The sequence below is a fragment of the Tachypleus tridentatus genome, chromosome 13 (genome assembly GCF_004210375.1).
Source record: "Tachypleus tridentatus isolate NWPU-2018 chromosome 13, ASM421037v1, whole genome shotgun sequence".
NCBI classification, from domain to species: Eukaryota; Metazoa; Arthropoda; class Merostomata; order Xiphosura; family Limulidae; genus Tachypleus; species Tachypleus tridentatus.
The window spans coordinates 77,395,110-77,403,573 of record NC_134837.1 but is presented as its reverse complement, the minus strand read 5'-3'; positions in this window follow the sequence as shown (position 1 = coordinate 77,403,573).

Sequence of the window (8,464 nt, the reverse complement as noted above, 5' to 3'; positions counted from 1 at the left end):
AATTATGGCCACATTCACCTCAACGTATCAAGCAGGTTATTGTGACATTACTTTCGGCTTCTTTTTGTTGTTAAGATAACTCCTTACTCACTATTAAAATACCACCCAGGTTATTGTGACATTACTTTTCGTCCTTTTCTGTTGTTAAGATAACTCATTCTTCATTATTAAAAAGACCCGGCATGGCCAAGCGTGTTAAGGCGTGCGACTCGTAATCTGAGGGTCGCGGATTCGCATCCCCGTCGCGCCATACATGCTCGCCCTTTCAGCCGTGGAGGCGTTATAAAGTGATGTTTAATCCCACTATTCGTTGGTAAACGAGTAGCCCAAGAGTTGGCGGTGGGTGGTGATGACTAGCTGCCTTCCCTCTAGTCTTACACTACTAAATTAGGGACGGCTAGCACAGATAGCCCTCGAGTAGCTTTGTGCGAAATTCAAAAAACAAACAAACATTATTAAAATACCACGTAGGTTATTGTGACATTACTTTTCGTCCTTTTCTGTTGTTAAGATAACTCCTTCATTACTACTGAATCCTTAAATTTTATTTTATAATAAAAATACGAGTTAAATACTCGTTAAAAATGTTAACAATACTCTGAAAAAAAAAGCGGTAAGTTTTAGCTCATGCATTGTGTAGCTTAGTGCTCTATAATAAACAAAGAACAAAATCAAAAATAAAAGAATCATTATGTAATGTGTTGTCCAGTTAATGTTATGTTCGGTCTTTAGCGATTATCAGCATCAAACTTAGCAGACTTGTTAACATTACACTTATCCACAGCTTTAATTGAATAAAAATAAAAATGTATTAACAGTTATTTTGTTACAATTCTAATTACCACTAACGAAGGGATTAATACAAATTAACTGTCCATAGTTCGTGAACGCTACAGAGAATGTAAAATGTTTTTAATTCAAGCTATAAAGATGCCAACAAAAACCATGGGTATCAATTTTTCCTTGTATTTATCATTGTTGAATAAATATGATGTTAACACAGTTTGTGTTACTTCTTCATCCATGCCATATTAATAATGCATATGACATATATGACTGAAGTGTACTGAGACATTATACTTTTGTTTGTGCTCAACTTGAAGGTCATAGGTAATGCTTAACATGTTTCCTAAGTTTATATTTTCAAGAGTCAGTGCTACTTTAAAAAGTTTGTAAGATATAGTATGAGTTTGTTTCACATTAAATATTTTACCAGCTATCATAATGGATTTAAAGTCTAACATTTTCAAACTATTTCACAATGTTACCCGTAAGTTTAAAGTTAAATTACAAACAGATATAATGTTCATAAAATAATTAAAACTGTATCAAAACTTTTACTAAACAAACAAAATATTTATTTTCAATAGACGTGTCTCCGTTTAACTCAACAAGAAGTCAGCATGTTACCATAATTGTATGTGTCTGTATTATATTATTTAATACTATTTTTGCAAACCAGCATAAACGACTTGTAAGTTGCTTGTTTCAGTATTTCTACCGAATGTGTACAATAGCCTTCTTAATTTTTGCTTCTACTGAATATGTAAATAGCCTTCTTAATTTTTGCTTCTACTAAATATGTAAATACCCTTCTTAATTTTTGCTTCTACTGAATATGTAAATAGCCTTCATAGTAGTCACCTGTGTGGAGGGGGAGTTATCATCATTTCTTAAAAAAAATTAAACCTTTCTGACTGGAACCACCAGTTAAACACCATTACAAATGCCTCAGAGAAACATTCCAACCGTTTCTTATACGTGTTTCTGAAACACAGTGAAGAAGAGTACAAACAAGGAAAGATTTGTGTTAATTATGTTCACATGTTTAAAGCGATCTACTTTTTACCATCAAGTACTGTTAACTTAAAGATTCAGGTATCAACATGCGTTTATGTAAATATTAATATTTAAACTGAATATCTAACTACAAAACTGTCCCATACTGTAAGGTAATAAAACTATATTTGCTCTTTTTGTTCTTATTCTCCGCAGAGATCCAAAAGAGAGGCAAAAATAAACTATTAAAATATTTATTGCTCAGTACACGCTGTTGCGGACCTAACGATTTTCATCACGTTCAGTACACGCTGTTGCAGACCTAACGATTTTCATCACGTTCAGTACACGCTGTTGCGGACCTAACGATTTTCATCACGTTTATATTTATTATTACAGACAAGTTTCAAATACTTAGCTAGTTTACGTTTCAAGTTGTACGACTGAAAATCTACTTCTATAAAGTTTAACAGTTGGAGATTATTTACGAGATTATGCTATTTACGAAAAGGCAATGACCGCTGAAAAATAAACCTTATAACAGCATTGTTATCAGTTTAACTTTAAAACGTAAGATATACATTCCTTCCAGCCACCAGAAAATAACACGTGAAAGAACACCTCGTAGTTTCAGTTCTGGAAACCTGTTACCTCAGGAGTCGTTTAAAGAATAACCTAATAACTTAGGTGGTAAAGCGCTTACTTGACTTGCTAGAAGCCTTGAATGGAGAAAAGCATAAAAATAAATTATAATAAACAAAAGATTTACTAATGTAAAAATGTAATAGCCCATTTGTGCTCTGCCAACCACGTGAATAGAAACCTAGCATTTATGTTTATAACTAGTGAGATATTTCTTTGTGTCGCCAGGAGGCATGAAACATAAAGGAAATGAAATAACTGAACACTTAGAAATTCCAGAAGGAAGAAGACTAGGAAAGGGTAGAAATGTCATTATAATAATAAGCTTCAATGTTAACACAGACCTCCGATTTCTATTTGATGAAGGTCATTATAATAATGAGTTTGAATGTTAACACAGACCTCCGATTTCTATTTGATGAAGGTCATTATAATAATGAGTTTGAATGTTAACACATATCTCCGATTTCTATTTGATGAAGGTCATTATAATAATGAGTTTGAATGTTAACACATATCTCCGATTTCTATTTGATGAAGGTCATTATAATAATGAGTTTGAATGTTAACACATACCTCCGATTTCTATTTGATGAAGGTCATTATAATAATGAGTTTGAATGTTAACACATACCTCCGATTTCTATTTGATGAAGATCATTATAATAATGAGTTTGAATGTTAACACAGACCTCCGATTTCTATTTGATGAAGGTCGTTATAATAATGAGTTTGAATGTTAACACAGACCTCCGATTTCTATTTGATGAAGGTCATTATAATAATGAGTTTGAATGTTAACACATATCTCCGATTTCTATTTGATTTGAAGGTCGTTATAATAATGAGTTTGAATGTTAACACATAATAATGAGTTTGAATGTTAACACAGACCTCCGATTTCTATTTGATGAAGGTCATTATAATAATGAGTTTGAATGTTAACACAGACCTCCGATTTCTATTTGATGAAGGTCATTATAATAATCAATAATAATGAGTTTGAATGTTAACACAGACCTGAATGTTCGTTAACATTTCTATTTGATGAAGGTCATATAATAATGAGTTTGAATGTTAACACTCCGATTTCTATTTGATGAAGGTCATTATAATAATGAGTTTGAATGTTAACACATACCTATTTGATGAAGGTCCACATACCTCCGATTTCTATTTGATGAAGGTCATTATAATAATGAGTTTGAATGTTAACACATATCTCCGATTTCTATTTGATGAAGGTCGTTATAATAATGAGTTTGAATGTTAACACAGACCTCCGATTTCTATTTGATGAAGGTCATTATAATAATGAGTTTGAATGTTAACACATATCTCCGATTTCTATTTGATGAAGGTCATTATAATAATGAGTTTGAATGTTAACACATATCTCCGATTTCTATTTAATGAAGGTCATTATAATAATGAGTTTGAATGTTAACACATATCTCCGATTTCTATTTAATGAAGGTCATTATAATAATGAGTTTGAATGTTAACACATATCTCCGATTTCTATTTGATAAAGGTCATTATAATAATGAGTTTGAATGTTAACACAGACCTCCGATTTCTATTTGATGAAGGTCATTATAATAATGAGTTTGAATGTTAACACATACCTCCGATTTCTATTTGATAAAGGTCATTATAATAATGAGTTTGAATGTTAACACATATCTCCGATTTCTATTTGATAAAGGAATGAGGTTTATAGATTGTTTAAATTGACTATAACTCAAAATACAATGATTATATTGTTACACACGAAAACAAAACTGAAATTTTCTATAGTTTTGTTATCGCATATAGCATTATTGATCTCACGTATATGTACATTGTAGTATTGTGTATTGAAAAATTATATCTAATTTACATTTAATTGAGGACACATCTTGTTTATCCACAAATTTTCTTCAGTGCTTAGCATTTTTTTACTCTCCGAACTCCCCAGGATGTGTCACAGTAAATAGTGGGGTAAGATAGATGATTAATTATATTCTGTATATTTATGCATGCTATTACGTACGTGAGCTCAAACAACGTATTGTAAAGCCACACGTAGCCGGAAGTACACTTTGGACACATAAATTTATATATGATGTGAAAGCGATGTGTTATAGGAATCTTGTCTTTATGTTTGAAAGAATTACTTAAATGAAACTTCGACTTAAAGACAATTCTAAACTTAATATTTTTATTATTAACGATATATTTAATTGTGTTCCCTTAATTCTGTATCATTATTATCACTAAATGTTGAATGTGATAAACTATTTTTTGTTTCCAAACTGTTTACTAATTTTTGCAGTGGACAAAGCTTTGATTGGTTTAGTTTGTTTTGAATTTCGCGCAAAGCTACGAGGGCTATCTGCGCTAGCCGTCCCTAATTTAGCAGTGTAAGACTAGAGAAAAGGCAGCTAGTCCCAACCACCCACAGCCAATTGTTGGGCTACTCTTTTACCAATGAATAGTGGGATTGATCGTTACTTTATAACGCCCCCATGGTTGAAAGGGCGAGTATGTTTGGTGTGTCGGGGATTTCAACCCGCAAATCTCGGATTATGAGTCGAGTGTCTTAACCCCTTAACCATGCCTAGCTTTGAAATAACTCCTGACAACACTATCAATTAATTGTACAGAAAAGCTAATTTTGTAAAACAATTTTTATATTTTGTATTTCTTCATAGAAAGAGAGAAAAGTATGTTATAACCCTGATAAATTAATTTATGAATTAGATTATTCTTAATTTCAAAGGTTAAAAAATATCAAAAAGAAAAATATTGTTTTGTAAAAGTTGCTCGTGATAGCACCTGGTGTTAAAACTTCAACCTAAATTACCAATCTTGGTATCTAAAATAGATACGTTATTAGCTGTTTTCTTCAACTGTGAGTTTAATATTATTATGTTGATTGTCCAGATAATTTGGAAATTATTGAATATTAGGGGCCCGGCATGGCCAAGCGTGTTAAGGCGTGCGACTCGTAATCTGAGGGTCGCGGGTTCGCATCCCCGTCGCGCCAAACATGCTCGCCCTCCCAGCCGTGGGGGCGTTATAATGTGCGGTCAATCCCACTATTCGTTGATAAAAGAGTAGCCCAAAAGTTGGCGGTGGGTGGTGATGACTTGCTGCCTTCTCTCTAGTCTTACACTGCTAAATTAGGGACGGCTAGCACAGATAGTCCTCATGTAGCTTTGTGCGAAATTCAAAAACAAAAACAAACGAATATTAGGTTTGTTCTTATAAAGTATTCTCAACACATCTTCTATTGCATAATTGTTTAAATGTTTCCAGACAATTTTCATCGCAACAACTTAACTGCAGACAATGTTTAACCTCGATGAAACTTTGTAGAATGGACGGCAAAGTTTTATCATAAATACTCTGCCTAAACAATGTATCAAAGAATGTTTAACCACTTTTTTCTTAATAAGTTAAAACAAATTAACCAAACATGGTGCAACCCTTGAACCCATAGACTGCTCCATCATGTTGTTAATAGTGGCAACCATTAAAAACATTTTTAAATATTTGGTGACAAATTCTTACACGTTTAGTTATACCCCTAAAAAAACATTACAGTTTTAAAAAAGTTGAATTACTACTTAACTCAGTTACTTCATATAACGATATTTTTTTACATAAAAACTCGATGTAAAACCTGGCAATATAGACAGTCCGTTAAAATCAATTTAGATTCATCTTTGGAAAAATGAAACCTTTTTTTTCAGCGTAAGTTCATTACTTACAGGAAATTAACCAAAACTACAAAAACTGGTAACTCATAAGTAAAGGTACCTACCTATATTTTATTCAACTGGTTTAATGGAACAACTTAATATACGTATTTTAGGTAATCAATAAAATACGCCATAATGAGAACCAACTAGTTTAATTTCACTATAGATGACATGAAATACGAAACTTTCTTTTTAAAATTTTTAGCAAATAATTCTGTGAACGTCTTTCTTTTGTTAATTTAGAATTGAGGTATAAACTGAAAGTATATAAACAGTTGCAAAATAAATAAATGGCTACTGAAGAAAAGTTGAAACAAGCTATCTCAAATTTAGATTTTGTACATTATTATAAGGTGATTGTTTGTCATAAAAATAATATTTTGAATGAAATAAGCTTAAAATAAATAAAAAGTGTGAAAAGTTAAATAAACTTACTTTCTTAGAACATTCTTTATAATATCTCAGATTATCTGTTAACTCAAGTTGTATAAAAGGTATTATAACGAGGTTAAAAGTTTGCAATTATTAATAAAATTAGATTATAGTTTTGAGCAGTTATTAGTTAAAACGCAAACCAGCAGCCGAATAAAATGTTTCATTTGATAACACAGTTACCGAAATTTGAGGCTTAGCATTTTCAGGATATTACAGTTTTGTTATAAAAAAATTCTAACGAACTTATCGAAAGAAGAGTGTTTAGCTTCAAAACATATAAGTTCAGTTGATAATTTAGTATTTTTTAAGCCCAATAAAGGCAATACTGTAGTAATTTCGAATAGAAAAAGATTAATTCAGATAAAGTTAAAAACACTTTAATATCTTGAGGCATTCAAACAGTAAAATAATGCTAATACTAAAGAAAATGTGTAGATAAACCTGAATTAGGTGTTAATTAAACAACGTCATCTTTGCTTCTCAAACTGATGTTTAATAATTTTTAAAAAAACGTAATTAATTTCATTGGAGGATGTAGTAGTTATGGTGGATCTCTTGAACATTTTTTCATAATTGTCTGTTATTATAAAATAAATAACCAGTTAGCAAAGAATACATTTAGAAAATAAATTCGGTTTACAAAAAAAATTAACGCTATTCTCGTAGACGTATCACATTTGAATAATTAAAAAAAATCATTAATTGATCTGAACTATTCAATAAAATTCGTCACTTGATCTGAATTATTCAACAAATTAATTACTTGATCTGAATTTCCCAACAAATTCATTACTTGATTTGAATTATTCAACAAAAATCATTACATGATCTGAATTATTCAACAAATTCATTATATGATGTGAATTAATCAACAAATTAATTACTTCATTTGAATTATTCAACAAATTAATTATTTAATCTGAATTATTCAACGAGGTTAACTGCTTGACTTGAATCACTCAACAAAATTCATTGTTCGATTTGAATTATTCAACAAGGTTTATAACTCGAGGTATACAGTAATTTAACACAAGAAAGTACGAAGCTGTTTTAACTTACAAATTGTAGGTGATAAACGTTGAAGAAAATTGAAAGTTGGACCGTGAAATAAAAAAGGATGTGTTTCGAGATCTCACTGAAGCCATGCCTTGTAGGCCAAACTATCCATATTTCACTCATCAGATTTGATAACAATATAAAACCAATGCATAATCTGAAAAGTTGCTAATCGAGGTTAATTCGAACCCGTTTGTAATGATTTATCTCATGTAGCTACAATTACTTATCCTCAATCTTTATTCTGCACAACTCATGACGTGCTTCAGAGTAAGAGGACTTAATGTTGCTTCGGAGTTGATCCTTTGTTGTTAGTAAGTTTTCAGTTTCCTAAAGTGTTGCCAACAAATTGGATCTACATTCGTAAACTAAGCTGTTAGAGTTAATGCACAGTGCTTTGTTGAAGACCTTATGTCCATTCGTAACTGCATATTTTCAGTGGACTCTTAAAGTAGAATTTTTTTACATATTCTACACTCCAAGAATGTACAGTTATTTTCTGTGGTCTCATCTATTCTACTAGTTTCCTTTTCATATATAACCAGAATAGCTGTCTTCTTTATTTGGTCTTACCTCTTAGGGTCCTTTGGAATATGTTTAATAACATACGTTCTGAAAGTATTTTCATGATTCGTTAAACAATCAATTCTGTTTGGTAATTCTCTTCTTTTTAATTTAAAAAAACAAGAGACATATAAGAATTATTTGTTACTAATAAAATTTACTTATTTAAATGTTAATGGTAAAGACACTGATATTTGTGTATGCACTTAAAAAAAAACAATAAGTTGTCATCTCTGTGA